Genomic DNA, 13,341 nt, shown 5'->3' on the forward strand with positions numbered 1-13,341 from the left:
ATACATTGCCACCTCTTGTTTTGTGTCGTCTGTGTTTCTGTGTTTCCGGCATTTCACATTGGAACAGCTCATTCACCTTCCTTGTCTTCTCTCCGCCCTCCCTCCTAGGTAGGTTAAAGAGCTGCACCTGAGCCAGCCACTGATTGATGCAGCACCATAGTCAAATAGTGGAGTGGAGTAGGGGAACAGCAAACAGCCATTAAAGCAGCCAGCCCGCCCGCCCGTCACAATGGACCTACCTGTGTACACTAGATGGATGTGATGGAATGTACTGTGGTCCCTACATTTCAAGAAGAAGTAAGAATTGCAGTGTCATCAAACCCTTGCTTGCCTACAAAGAGAGCAGCAATTTGGATTTGTTACTATGTTACCTGGAAGAATAACAAACTGTGCAAGGATGGAGGTTGTAGGAGCAAGGAGAACAAGTTGTCTGTAAAGTTGGTGGATGCCTATTTTCCATTTTGCAGTCCCTTGTCTCCCTCTTGTGGCCTCCTGGAGGCAACTAGCTGTGCAAAAAAAAGACAGCCTGGGGGCCGGCTGTTGCAGTGTTGCCCTCTCAGGCAACACTGAGTGACTGACTGAGCCGCACCGTCTTATATAAAGTTCAGACGGAACTTTGCACGTGTCATAGTGGAGACCTCAGGAGCCAGAGCCAGCTTTCTGACATCATAATGGGGCCTCAGAGATAAAAGCCTGGGCCCAGGCAGTGTTGGTCAGTGCTGCTCAGCAGGCAGCACTGGACTGGATTAAAGCTGATACAAGGTGTGAAAGGAGAAGGGGTGGCAGTGGGCATGCACTTACTGCTGCTGCTGCTGCTGCTGCTGCCAGTGTTTGCACGGCAGGAGGGCATTTGGGCGTTGCCAGGAAGGCGTTTTTATGTCGATTCCTCCTCTTTCAGCACTGCATTGTGGTGCAAGCAAAAGAAGCAAAACGCGCTGCACGTTCGGGTTATCGCTTCTCGGCCTTTTGGCTAAGATCAAGTGTAGTATCTGTTCTTATCAGTTTAATATCTGATACGTCCCCTATCTGGGGACCATATATTAAATGGATTTTTAGAACAGGGAGATGGAAATAGAGCTTGCTCTGTCCACTCCACGCATTGACCTGGTATTGCAGTATTTCCAGGACCGGTGCACCCTTTCCTTATGTGTTTACTAAAATCAGATTCCAAAAGTGCTTTTTGTGTTTGCCATTGTTTTTGTCTTTCGGATGGGATCTCCCCTTTTAATCCCATTATTTCAACACCTGTTGGACAATGCATTTGTACAGTCATGTGTGATAATGAGCTAATTTATTAAATGCAATTAATTAATACATTGCCACCTCTTGTTTTGTGTCGTCTGTGTTTCTGTGTTTCCGGCATTTCACATTGGAACAGCTCATTCACCTTCCTTGTCTTCTCTCCGCCCTCCCTCCTAGGTAGGTTAAAGAGCTGCACCTGAGCCAGCCACTGATTGATGCAGCACCATAGTGAAATAGTGGAGTGGAGTAGGGGAACAGCAAACAGCCATTAAAGCAGCCAGCCCGCCCGCCCGCCCGCCCGCCCGTCACAATGGACCTACCTGTGTACACTAGATGGATGTGATGGAATGTACTGTGGTCCCTACATTTCAAGAAGAAGTAAGAATTGCAGTTGCAACAAACCCTTGCTTGCCTACAAAGAGAGCAGCAATTTGGATTTGTTACTATGTTACCTGGAAGAATAACAAACTGTGCAAGGATGGAGGTTGTAGGAGCAAGGAGAACAAGTTGTCTGTAAAGTTGGTGGATGCCTATTTTCCATTTTGCAGTCCCTTGTCTCCCTCTTGTGGCCTCCTGGAGGCAACTAGCTGTGCAAAAAAAAGACAGCCTGGGGGCCGGCTGTTGCAGTGTTGCCCTCTCAGGCAACACTGAGTGACTGACTGAGCCGCACCGTCTTATATAAAGTTCAGACGGAACTTTGCACGTGTCATAGTGGAGACCTCAGGAGCCAGAGCCAGCTTTCTGACATCATAATGGGGCCTCAGAGATAAAAGCCTGGGCCCAGGCAGTGTTGGTCAGTGCTGCTCAGCAGGCAGCACTGGACTGGATTAAAGCTGATACAAGGTGTGAAAGGAGAAGGGGTGGCAGTGGGCATGCACTTACTGCTGCTGCTGCTGCTGCTGCTGCTGCCAGTGTTTGCACGGCAGGAGGGCATTTGGGCGTTGCCAGGAAGGCGTTTTTATGTCGATTCCTCCTCTTTCAGCACTGCATTGTGGTGCAAGCAAAAGAAGCAAAACGCGCGGCACGTTCGGGTTATCGCTTCTCGGCCTTTTGGCTAAGATCAAGTGTAGTATCTGTTCTTATCAGTTTAATATCTGATACGTCCCCTATCTGGGGACCATATATTAAATGGATTTTTAGAACAGGGAGATGGAAATAGAGCTTGCTCTGTCCACTCCACGCATTGACCTGGTATTGCAGTATTTCCAGGACCGGTGCACCCTTTCCTTATGTGTTTACTAAAATCAGATTCCAAAAGTGCTTTTTGTGTTTGCCATTGTTTTTGTCTTTCGGATGGGATCTCCCCTTTTAATCCCATTATTTCAACACCTGTTGGACAATGCATTTGTACAGTCATGTGTGATAATGAGCTAATTTATTAAATGCAATTAATTAATACATTGCCACCTCTTGTTTTGTGTCGTCTGTGTTTCTGTGTTTCCGGCATTTCACATTGGAACAGCTCATTCACCTTCCTTGTCTTCTCTCCGCCCTCCCTCCTAGGTAGGTTAAAGAGCTGCACCTGAGCCAGCCACTGATTGATGCAGCACCATAGTCAAATAGTGGAGTGGAGTAGGGGAACAGCAAACAGCCATTAAAGCAGCCAGCCCGCCCGCCCGCCCGCCCGCCCGTCACAATGGACCTACCTGTGTACACTAGATGGATGTGATGGAATGTACTGTGGTCCCTACATTTCAAGAAGAAGTAAGAATTGCAGTTGCAACAAACCCTTGCTTGCCTACAAAGAGAGCAGCAATTTGGATTTGTTACTATGTTACCTGGAAGAATAACAAACTGTGCAAGGATGGAGGTTGTAGGAGCAAGGAGAACAAGTTGTCTGTAAAGTTGGTGGATGCCTATTTTCCATTTTGCAGTCCCTTGTCTCCCTCTTGTGGCCTCCTGGAGGCAACTAGCTGTGCAAAAAAAAGACAGCCTGGGGGCCGGCTGTTGCAGTGTTGCCCTCTCAGGCAACACTGAGTGACTGACTGAGCCGCACCGTCTTATATAAAGTTCAGACGGAACTTTGCACGTGTCATAGTGGAGACCTCAGGAGCCAGAGCCAGCTTTCTGACATCATAATGGGGCCTCAGAGATAAAAGCCTGGGCCCAGGCAGTGTTGGTCAGTGCTGCTCAGCAGGCAGCACTGGACTGGATTAAAGCTGATACAAGGTGTGAAAGGAGAAGGGGTGGCAGTGGGCATGCACTTACTGCTGCTGCTGCTGCTGCTGCTGCCAGTGTTTGCACGGCAGGAGGGCATTTGGGCGTTGCCAGGAAGGCGTTTTTATGTCGATTCCTCCTCTTTCAGCACTGCATTGTGGTGCAAGCAAAAGAAGCAAAACGCGCTGCACGTTCGGGTTATCGCTTCTCGGCCTTTTGGCTAAGATCAAGTGTAGTATCTGTTCTTATCAGTTTAATATCTGATACGTCCCCTATCTGGGGACCATATATTAAATGGATTTTTAGAACAGGGAGATGGAAATAGAGCTTGCTCTGTCCACTCCACGCATTGACCTGGTATTGCAGTATTTCCAGGACCGGTGCACCCTTTCCTTATGTGTTTACTAAAATCAGATTCCAAAAGTGCTTTTTGTGTTTGCCATTGTTTTTGTCTTTCGGATGGGATCTCCCCTTTTAATCCCATTATTTCAACACCTGTTGGACAATGCATTTGTACAGTCATGTGTGATAATGAGCTAATTTATTAAATGCAATTAATTAATACATTGCCACCTCTTGTTTTGTGTCGTCTGTGTTTCTGTGTTTCCGGCATTTCACATTGGAACAGCTCATTCACCTTCCTTGTCTTCTCTCCGCCCTCCCTCCTAGGTAGGTTAAAGAGCTGCACCTGAGCCAGCCACTGATTGATGCAGCACCATAGTGAAATAGTGGAGTGGAGTAGGGGAACAGCAAACAGCCATTAAAGCAGCCAGCCCGCCCGCCCGCCCGCCCGCCCGTCACAATGGACCTACCTGTGTACACTAGATGGATGTGATGGAATGTACTGTGGTCCCTACATTTCAAGAAGAAGTAAGAATTGCAGTTGCAACAAACCCTTGCTTGCCTACAAAGAGAGCAGCAATTTGGATTTGTTACTATGTTACCTGGAAGAATAACAAACTGTGCAAGGATGGAGGTTGTAGGAGCAAGGAGAACAAGTTGTCTGTAAAGTTGGTGGATGCCTATTTTCCATTTTGCAGTCCCTTGTCTCCCTCTTGTGGCCTCCTGGAGGCAACTAGCTGTGCAAAAAAAAGACAGCCTGGGGGCCGGCTGTTGCAGTGTTGCCCTCTCAGGCAACACTGAGTGACTGACTGAGCCGCACCGTCTTATATAAAGTTCAGACGGAACTTTGCACGTGTCATAGTGGAGACCTCAGGAGCCAGAGCCAGCTTTCTGACATCATAATGGGGCCTCAGAGATAAAAGCCTGGGCCCAGGCAGTGTTGGTCAGTGCTGCTCAGCAGGCAGCACTGGACTGGATTAAAGCTGATACAAGGTGTGAAAGGAGAAGGGGTGGCAGTGGGCATGCACTTACTGCTGCTGCTGCTGCTGCTGCTGCTGCCAGTGTTTGCACGGCAGGAGGGCATTTGGGCGTTGCCAGGAAGGCGTTTTTATGTCGATTCCTCCTCTTTCAGCACTGCATTGTGGTGCAAGCAAAAGAAGCAAAACGCGCGGCACGTTCGGGTTATCGCTTCTCGGCCTTTTGGCTAAGATCAAGTGTAGTATCTGTTCTTATCAGTTTAATATCTGATACGTCCCCTATCTGGGGACCATATATTAAATGGATTTTTAGAACAGGGAGATGGAAATAGAGCTTGCTCTGTCCACTCCACGCATTGACCTGGTATTGCAGTATTTCCAGGACCGGTGCACCCTTTCCTTATGTGTTTACTAAAATCAGATTCCAAAAGTGCTTTTTGTGTTTGCCATTGTTTTTGTCTTTCGGATGGGATCTCCCCTTTTAATCCCATTATTTCAACACCTGTTGGACAATGCATTTGTACAGTCATGTGTGATAATGAGCTAATTTATTAAATGCAATTAATTAATACATTGCCACCTCTTGTTTTGTGTCGTCTGTGTTTCTGTGTTTCCGGCATTTCACATTGGAACAGCTCATTCACCTTCCTTGTCTTCTCTCCGCCCTCCCTCCTAGGTAGGTTAAAGAGCTGCACCTGAGCCAGCCACTGATTGATGCAGCACCATAGTCAAATAGTGGAGTGGAGTAGGGGAACAGCAAACAGCCATTAAAGCAGCCAGCCCGCCCGCCCGCCCGCCCGCCCGTCACAATGGACCTACCTGTGTACACTAGATGGATGTGATGGAATGTACTGTGGTCCCTACATTTCAAGAAGAAGTAAGAATTGCAGTTGCAACAAACCCTTGCTTGCCTACAAAGAGAGCAGCAATTTGGATTTGTTACTATGTTACCTGGAAGAATAACAAACTGTGCAAGGATGGAGGTTGTAGGAGCAAGGAGAACAAGTTGTCTGTAAAGTTGGTGGATGCCTATTTTCCATTTTGCAGTCCCTTGTCTCCCTCTTGTGGCCTCCTGGAGGCAACTAGCTGTGCAAAAAAAAGACAGCCTGGGGGCCGGCTGTTGCAGTGTTGCCCTCTCAGGCAACACTGAGTGACTGACTGAGCCGCACCGTCTTATATAAAGTTCAGACGGAACTTTGCACGTGTCATAGTGGAGACCTCAGGAGCCAGAGCCAGCTTTCTGACATCATAATGGGGCCTCAGAGATAAAAGCCTGGGCCCAGGCAGTGTTGGTCAGTGCTGCTCAGCAGGCAGCACTGGACTGGATTAAAGCTGATACAAGGTGTGAAAGGAGAAGGGGTGGCAGTGGGCATGCACTTACTGCTGCTGCTGCTGCTGCCAGTGTTTGCACGGCAGGAGGGCATTTGGGCGTTGCCAGGAAGGCATTTTTATGTCGATTCCTCCTCTTTCAGCACTGCATTGTGGTGCAAGCAAAAGAAGCAAAACGCGCGGCACGTTCGGGTTATCGCATTCTTGGCCTTTTGGCTAAGATCAAGTGTAGTATCTGTTCTTATCAGTTTAATATCTGAACGTCCCCTATCTGGGGACCATATATTAAATGGATTTTTAGAACAGGGAGATGGAAATAGAGCTTGCTCTGTCCACTCCACGCATTGACCTGGTATTGCAGTATTTCCAGGACCGGTGCACCCTTTCCTTATGTGTTTACTAAAATCAGATTCCAAAAGTGCTTTTTGTGTTTGCCATTGTTTTTGTCTTTCGGATGGGATCTCCCCTTTTAATCCCATTATTTCAACACCTGTTGGACAATGCATTTGTACAGTCATGTGTGATAATGAGCTAATTTATTAAATGCAATTAATTAATACATTGCCACCTCTTGTTTTGTGTCGTCTGTGTTTCTGTGTTTCCGGCATTTCACATTGGAACAGCTCATTCACCTTCCTTGTCTTCTCTCCGCCCTCCCTCCTAGGTAGGTTAAAGAGCTGCACCTGAGCCAGCCACTGATTGATGCAGCACCATATTCAAATAGTGGAGTGGAGTAGGGGAACAGCAAACAGCCATTAAAGCAGCCAGCCCGCCCGCCCGCCCGCCCGTCACAATGGACCTACCTGTGTACACTAGATGGATGTGATGGAATGTACTGTGGTCCCTACATTTCAAGAAGAAGTAAGAATTGCAGTTGCAACAAACCCTTGCTTGCCTACAAAGAGAGCAGCAATTTGGATTTGTTACTATGTTACCTGGAAGAATAACAAACTGTGCAAGGATGGAGGTTGTAGGAGCAAGGAGAACAAGTTGTCTGTAAAGTTGGTGGATGCCTATTTTCCATTTTGCAGTCCCTTGTCTCCCTCTTGTGGCCTCCTGGAGGCAACTAGCTGTGCAAAAAAAAGACAGCCTGGGGGCCGGCTGTTGCAGTGTTGCCCTCTCTGGCAACACTGAGTGACTGACTGAGCCGCACCGTCTTATATAAAGTTCAGACGGAACTTTGCACGTGTCATAGTGGAGACCTCAGGAGCCAGAGCCAGCTTTCTGACATCATAATGGGGCCTCAGAGATAAAAGCCTGGGCCCAGGCAGTGTTGGTCAGTGCTGCTCAGCAGGCAGCACTGGACTGGATTAAAGCTGATACAAGGTGTGAAAGGAGAAGGGGTGGCAGTGGGCATGCACTTACTGCTGCTGCTGCTGCTGCTGCCAGTGTTTGCACGGCAGGAGGGCATTTGGGCGTTGCCAGGAAGGCGTTTTTATGTCGATTCCTCCTCTTTCAGCACTGCATTGTGGTGCAAGCAAAAGAAGCAAAACGCGCTGCACGTTCGGGTTATCGCTTCTCGGCCTTTTGGCTAAGATCAAGTGTAGTATCTGTTCTTATCAGTTTAATATCTGATACGTCCCCTATCTGGGGACCATATATTAAATGGATTTTTAGAACAGGGAGATGGAAATAGAGCTTGCTCTGTCCACTCCACGCATTGACCTGGTATTGCAGTATTTCCAGGACCGGTGCACCCTTTCCTTATGTGTTTACTAAAATCAGATTCCAAAAGTGCTTTTTGTGTTTGCCATTGTTTTTGTCTTTCGGATGGGATCTCCCCTTTTAATCCCATTATTTCAACACCTGTTGGACAATGCATTTGTACAGTCATGTGTGATAATGAGCTAATTTATTAAATGCAATTAATTAATACATTGCCACCTCTTGTTTTGTGTCGTCTGTGTTTCTGTGTTTCCGGCATTTCACATTGGAACAGCTCATTCACCTTCCTTGTCTTCTCTCCGCCCTCCCTCCTAGGTAGGTTAAAGAGCTGCACCTGAGCCAGCCACTGATTGATGCAGCACCATAGTGAAATAGTGGAGTGGAGTAGGGGAACAGCAAACAGCCATTAAAGCAGCCAGCCCGCCCGCCCGCCCGCCCGCCCGTCACCATGGACCTACCTGTGTACACTAGATGGATGTGATGGAATGTACTGTGGTCCCTACATTTCAAGAAGAAGTAAGAATTGCAGTTGCAACAAACCCTTGCTTGCCTACAAAGAGAGCAGCAATTTGGATTTGTTACTATGTTACCTGGAAGAATAACAAACTGTGCAAGGATGGAGGTTGTAGGAGCAAGGAGAACAAGTTGTCTGTAAAGTTGGTGGATGCCTATTTTCCATTTTGCAGTCCCTTGTCTCCCTCTTGTGGCCTCCTGGAGGCAACTAGCTGTGCAAAAAAAAGACAGCCTGGGGGCCGGCTGTTGCAGTGTTGCCCTCTCAGGCAACACTGAGTGACTGACTGAGCCGCACCGTCTTATATAAAGTTCAGACAGAACTTTGCACGTGTCATAGTGGAGACCTCAGGAGCCAGAGCCAGCTTTCTGACATCATAATGGGGCCTCAGAGATAAAAGCCTGGGCCCAGGCAGTGTTGGTCAGTGCTGCTCAGCAGGCAGCACTGGACTGGATTAAAGCTGATACAAGGTGTGAAAGGAGAAGGGGTGGCAGTGGGCATGCACTTACTGCTGCTGCTGCTGCTGCCAGTGTTTGCACGGCAGGAGGGCATTTGGGCGTTGCCAGGAAGGCGTTTTTATGTCGATTCCTCCTCTTTCAGCACTGCATTGTGGTGCAAGCAAAAGAAGCAAAACGCGCGGCACGTTCGGGTTATCGCTTCTCGGCCTTTTGGCTAAGATCAAGTGTAGTATCTGTTCTTATCAGTTTAATATCTGATACGTCCCCTATCTGGGGACCATATATTAAATGGATTTTTAGAACAGGGAGATGGAAATAGAGCTTGCTCTGTCCACTCCACGCATTGACCTGGTATTGCAGTATTTCCAGGACCGGTGCACCCTTTCCTTATGTGTTTACTAAAATCAGATTCCAAAAGTGCTTTTTGTGTTTGCCATTGTTTTTGTCTTTCGGATGGGATCTCCCCTTTTAATCCCATTATTTCAACACCTGTTGGACAATGCATTTGTACAGTCATGTGTGATAATGAGCTAATTTATTAAATGCAATTAATTAATACATTGCCACCTCTTGTTTTGTGTCGTCTGTGTTTCTGTGTTTCCGGCATTTCACATTGGAACAGCTCATTCACCTTCCTTGTCTTCTCTCCGCCCTCCCTCCTAGGTAGGTTAAAGAGCTGCACCTGAGCCAGCCACTGATTGATGCAGCACCATAGTCAAATAGTGGAGTGGAGTAGGGGAACAGCAAACAGCCATTAAAGCAGCCAGCCCGCCCGCCCGTCACAATGGACCTACCTGTGTACACTAGATGGATGTGATGGAATGTACTGTGGTCCCTACATTTCAAGAAGAAGTAAGAATTGCAGTGTCATCAAACCCTTGCTTGCCTACAAAGAGAGCAGCAATTTGGATTTGTTACTATGTTACCTGGAAGAATAACAAACTGTGCAAGGATGGAGGTTGTAGGAGCAAGGAGAACAAGTTGTCTGTAAAGTTGGTGGATGCCTATTTTCCATTTTGCAGTCCCTTGTCTCCCTCTTGTGGCCTCCTGGAGGCAACTAGCTGTGCAAAAAAAAGACAGCCTGGGGGCCGGCTGTTGCAGTGTTGCCCTCTCAGGCAACACTGAGTGACTGACTGAGCCGCACCGTCTTATATAAAGTTCAGACGGAACTTTGCACGTGTCATAGTGGAGACCTCAGGAGCCAGAGCCAGCTTTCTGACATCATAATGGGGCCTCAGAGATAAAAGCCTGGGCCCAGGCAGTGTTGGTCAGTGCTGCTCAGCAGGCAGCACTGGACTGGATTAAAGCTGATACAAGGTGTGAAAGGAGAAGGGGTGGCAGTGGGCATGCACTTACTGCTGCTGCTGCTGCTGCTGCTGCCAGTGTTTGCACGGCAGGAGGGCATTTGGGCGTTGCCAGGAAGGCGTTTTTATGTCGATTCCTCCTCTTTCAGCACTGCATTGTGGTGCAAGCAAAAGAAGCAAAACGCGCTGCACGTTCGGGTTATCGCTTCTCGGCCTTTTGGCTAAGATCAAGTGTAGTATCTGTTCTTATCAGTTTAATATCTGATACGTCCCCTATCTGGGGACCATATATTAAATGGATTTTTAGAACAGGGAGATGGAAATAGAGCTTGCTCTGTCCACTCCACGCATTGACCTGGTATTGCAGTATTTCCAGGACCGGTGCACCCTTTCCTTATGTGTTTACTAAAATCAGATTCCAAAAGTGCTTTTTGTGTTTGCCATTGTTTTTGTCTTTCGGATGGGATCTCCCCTTTTAATCCCATTATTTCAACACCTGTTGGACAATGCATTTGTACAGTCATGTGTGATAATGAGCTAATTTATTAAATGCAATTAATTAATACATTGCCACCTCTTGTTTTGTGTCGTCTGTGTTTCTGTGTTTCCGGCATTTCACATTGGAACAGCTCATTCACCTTCCTTGTCTTCTCTCCGCCCTCCCTCCTAGGTAGGTTAAAGAGCTGCACCTGAGCCAGCCACTGATTGATGCAGCACCATAGTGAAATAGTGGAGTGGAGTAGGGGAACAGCAAACAGCCATTAAAGCAGCCAGCCCGCCCGCCCGCCCGCCCGCCCGTCACAATGGACCTACCTGTGTACACTAGATGGATGTGATGGAATGTACTGTGGTCCCTACATTTCAAGAAGAAGTAAGAATTGCAGTTGCAACAAACCCTTGCTTGCCTACAAAGAGAGCAGCAATTTGGATTTGTTACTATGTTACCTGGAAGAATAACAAACTGTGCAAGGATGGAGGTTGTAGGAGCAAGGAGAACAAGTTGTCTGTAAAGTTGGTGGATGCCTATTTTCCATTTTGCAGTCCCTTGTCTCCCTCTTGTGGCCTCCTGGAGGCAACTAGCTGTGCAAAAAAAAGACAGCCTGGGGGCCGGCTGTTGCAGTGTTGCCCTCTCAGGCAACACTGAGTGACTGACTGAGCCGCACCGTCTTATATAAAGTTCAGACGGAACTTTGCACGTGCCATAGTGGAGACCTCAGGAGCCAGAGCCAGCTTTCTGACATCATAATGGGGCCTCAGAGATAAAAGCCTGGGCCCAGGCAGTGTTGGTCAGTGCTGCTCAGCAGGCAGCACTGGACTGGATTAAAGCTGATACAAGGTGTGAAAGGAGAAGGGGTGGCAGTGGGCATGCACTTACTGCTGCTGCTGCTGCTGCTGCTGCTGCCAGTGTTTGCACGGCAGGAGGGCATTTGGGCGTTGCCAGGAAGGCGTTTTTATGTCGATTCCTCCTCTTTCAGCACTGCATTGTGGTGCAAGCAAAAGAAGCAAAACGCGCGGCACGTTCGGGTTATCGCTTCTCGGCCTTTTGGCTAAGATCAAGTGTAGTATCTGTTCTTATCAGTTTAATATCTGATACGTCCCCTATCTGGGGACCATATATTAAATGGATTTTTAGAACAGGGAGATGGAAATAGAGCTTGCTCTGTCCACTCCACGCATTGACCTGGTATTGCAGTATTTCCAGGACCGGTGCACCCTTTCCTTATGTGTTTACTAAAATCAGATTCCAAAAGTGCTTTTTGTGTTTGCCATTGTTTTTGTCTTTCGGATGGGATCTCCCCTTTTAATCCCATTATTTCAACACCTGTTGGACAATGCATTTGTACAGTCATGTGTGATAATGAGCTAATTTATTAAATGCAATTAATTAATACATTGCCACCTCTTGTTTTGTGTCGTCTGTGTTTCTGTGTTTCCGGCATTTCACATTGGAACAGCTCATTCACCTTCCTTGTCTTCTCTCCGCCCTCCCTCCTAGGTAGGTTAAAGAGCTGCACCTGAGCCAGCCACTGATTGATGCAGCACCATAGTCAAATAGTGGAGTGGAGTAGGGGAACAGCAAACAGCCATTAAAGCAGCCAGCCCGCCCGCCCGCCCGCCCGCCCGTCACAATGGACCTACCTGTGTACACTAGATGGATGTGATGGAATGTACTGTGGTCCCTACATTTCAAGAAGAAGTAAGAATTGCAGTTGCAACAAACCCTTGCTTGCCTACAAAGAGAGCAGCAATTTGGATTTGTTACTATGTTACCTGGAAGAATAACAAACTGTGCAAGGATGGAGGTTGTAGGAGCAAGGAGAACAAGTTGTCTGTAAAGTTGGTGGATGCTTATTTTCCATTTTGCAGTCCCTTGTCTCCCTCTTGTGGCCTCCTGGAGGCAACTAGCTGTGCAAAAAAAAGACAGCCTGGGGGCCGGCTGTTGCAGTGTTGCCCTCTCAGGCAACACTGAGTGACTGACTGAGCCGCACCGTCTTATATAAAGTTCAGACGGAACTTTGCACGTGTCATAGTGGAGACCTCAGGAGCCAGAGCCAGCTTTCTGACATCATAATGGGGCCTCAGAGATAAAAGCCTGGGCCCAGGCAGTGTTGGTCAGTGCTGCTCAGCAGGCAGCACTGGACTGGATTAAAGCTGATACAAGGTGTGAAAGGAGAAGGGGTGGCAGTGGGCATGCACTTACTGCTGCTGCTGCTGCTGCCAGTGTTTGCACGGCAGGAGGGCATTTGGGCGTTGCCAGGAAGGCATTTTTATGTCGATTCCTCCTCTTTCAGCACTGCATTGTGGTGCAAGCAAAAGAAGCAAAACGCGCGGCACGTTCGGGTTATCGCATTCTTGGCCTTTTGGCTAAGATCAAGTGTAGTATCTGTTCTTATCAGTTTAATATCTGATACGTCCCCTATCTGGGGACCATATATTAAATGGATTTTTAGAACAGGGAGATGGAAATAGAGCTTGCTCTGTCCACTCCACGCATTGACCTGGTATTGCAGTATTTCCAGGACCGGTGCACCCTTTCCTTATGTGTTTACTAAAATCAGATTCCAAAAGTGCTTTTTGTGTTTGCCATTGTTTTTGTCTTTCGGATGGGATCTCCCCTTTTAATCCCATTATTTCAACACCTGTTGGACAATGCATTTGTACAGTCATGTGTGATAATGAGCTAATTTATTAAATGCAATTAATTAATACATTGCCACCTCTTGTTTTGTGTCGTCTGTGTTTCTGTGTTTCCGGCATTTCACATTGGAACAGCTCATTCACCTTCCTTGTCTTCTCTCCGCCCTCCCTCCTAGGTAGGTTAAAGAGCTGCACCTGAGCCAGCCACTGATTGATGC

At 47.6% G+C, this 13,341-nt stretch overlaps 10 non-coding genes across 10 annotated transcripts; all 10 read left to right on the forward strand.

Annotated features, from left to right (window-relative positions):
* Positions 1–950: 950 nt before the first annotated feature.
* LOC142681528 (U2 spliceosomal RNA) lies at positions 951–1,141 on the forward strand. Its single transcript, XR_012853424.1, has one exon. It is a non-coding gene; the product is annotated as a U2 spliceosomal RNA (small nuclear RNA).
* Positions 1,142–2,276: 1,135 nt separating this feature from the next.
* LOC142681530 (U2 spliceosomal RNA) lies at positions 2,277–2,467 on the forward strand. The gene has a single exon (XR_012853425.1). It is a non-coding gene; the product is annotated as a U2 spliceosomal RNA (small nuclear RNA).
* A 1,132-nt stretch (positions 2,468–3,599) lies between these two features.
* Positions 3,600–3,790, forward strand: LOC142681531 (U2 spliceosomal RNA). The gene has a single exon (XR_012853426.1). It is a non-coding gene; the product is annotated as a U2 spliceosomal RNA (small nuclear RNA).
* Positions 3,791–4,925: 1,135 nt separating this feature from the next.
* On the forward strand, positions 4,926–5,116 carry LOC142681532 (U2 spliceosomal RNA). Its single transcript, XR_012853427.1, has one exon. It is a non-coding gene; the product is annotated as a U2 spliceosomal RNA (small nuclear RNA).
* Positions 5,117–6,242: 1,126 nt separating this feature from the next.
* Positions 6,243–6,433, forward strand: LOC142681751 (U2 spliceosomal RNA). Its single transcript, XR_012853625.1, has one exon. It is a non-coding gene; the product is annotated as a U2 spliceosomal RNA (small nuclear RNA).
* Positions 6,434–7,558: 1,125 nt separating this feature from the next.
* On the forward strand, positions 7,559–7,749 carry LOC142681533 (U2 spliceosomal RNA). Its single transcript, XR_012853428.1, has one exon. It is a non-coding gene; the product is annotated as a U2 spliceosomal RNA (small nuclear RNA).
* Positions 7,750–8,875: 1,126 nt separating this feature from the next.
* Positions 8,876–9,066, forward strand: LOC142681534 (U2 spliceosomal RNA). Its single transcript, XR_012853429.1, has one exon. It is a non-coding gene; the product is annotated as a U2 spliceosomal RNA (small nuclear RNA).
* Positions 9,067–10,186: 1,120 nt separating this feature from the next.
* LOC142681535 (U2 spliceosomal RNA) lies at positions 10,187–10,377 on the forward strand. Its single transcript, XR_012853430.1, has one exon. It is a non-coding gene; the product is annotated as a U2 spliceosomal RNA (small nuclear RNA).
* Positions 10,378–11,512: 1,135 nt separating this feature from the next.
* On the forward strand, positions 11,513–11,703 carry LOC142681536 (U2 spliceosomal RNA). The gene has a single exon (XR_012853431.1). It is a non-coding gene; the product is annotated as a U2 spliceosomal RNA (small nuclear RNA).
* A 1,126-nt stretch (positions 11,704–12,829) lies between these two features.
* On the forward strand, positions 12,830–13,021 carry LOC142681705 (U2 spliceosomal RNA). Its single transcript, XR_012853584.1, has one exon. It is a non-coding gene; the product is annotated as a U2 spliceosomal RNA (small nuclear RNA).
* The last annotated feature ends 320 nt before the right edge of the window (positions 13,022–13,341 follow it).

This window comes from Rhinoderma darwinii, assembly GCF_050947455.1.
Source record: "Rhinoderma darwinii isolate aRhiDar2 chromosome 2 unlocalized genomic scaffold, aRhiDar2.hap1 SUPER_2_unloc_6, whole genome shotgun sequence".
NCBI classification, from domain to species: Eukaryota; Metazoa; Chordata; class Amphibia; order Anura; family Rhinodermatidae; genus Rhinoderma; species Rhinoderma darwinii.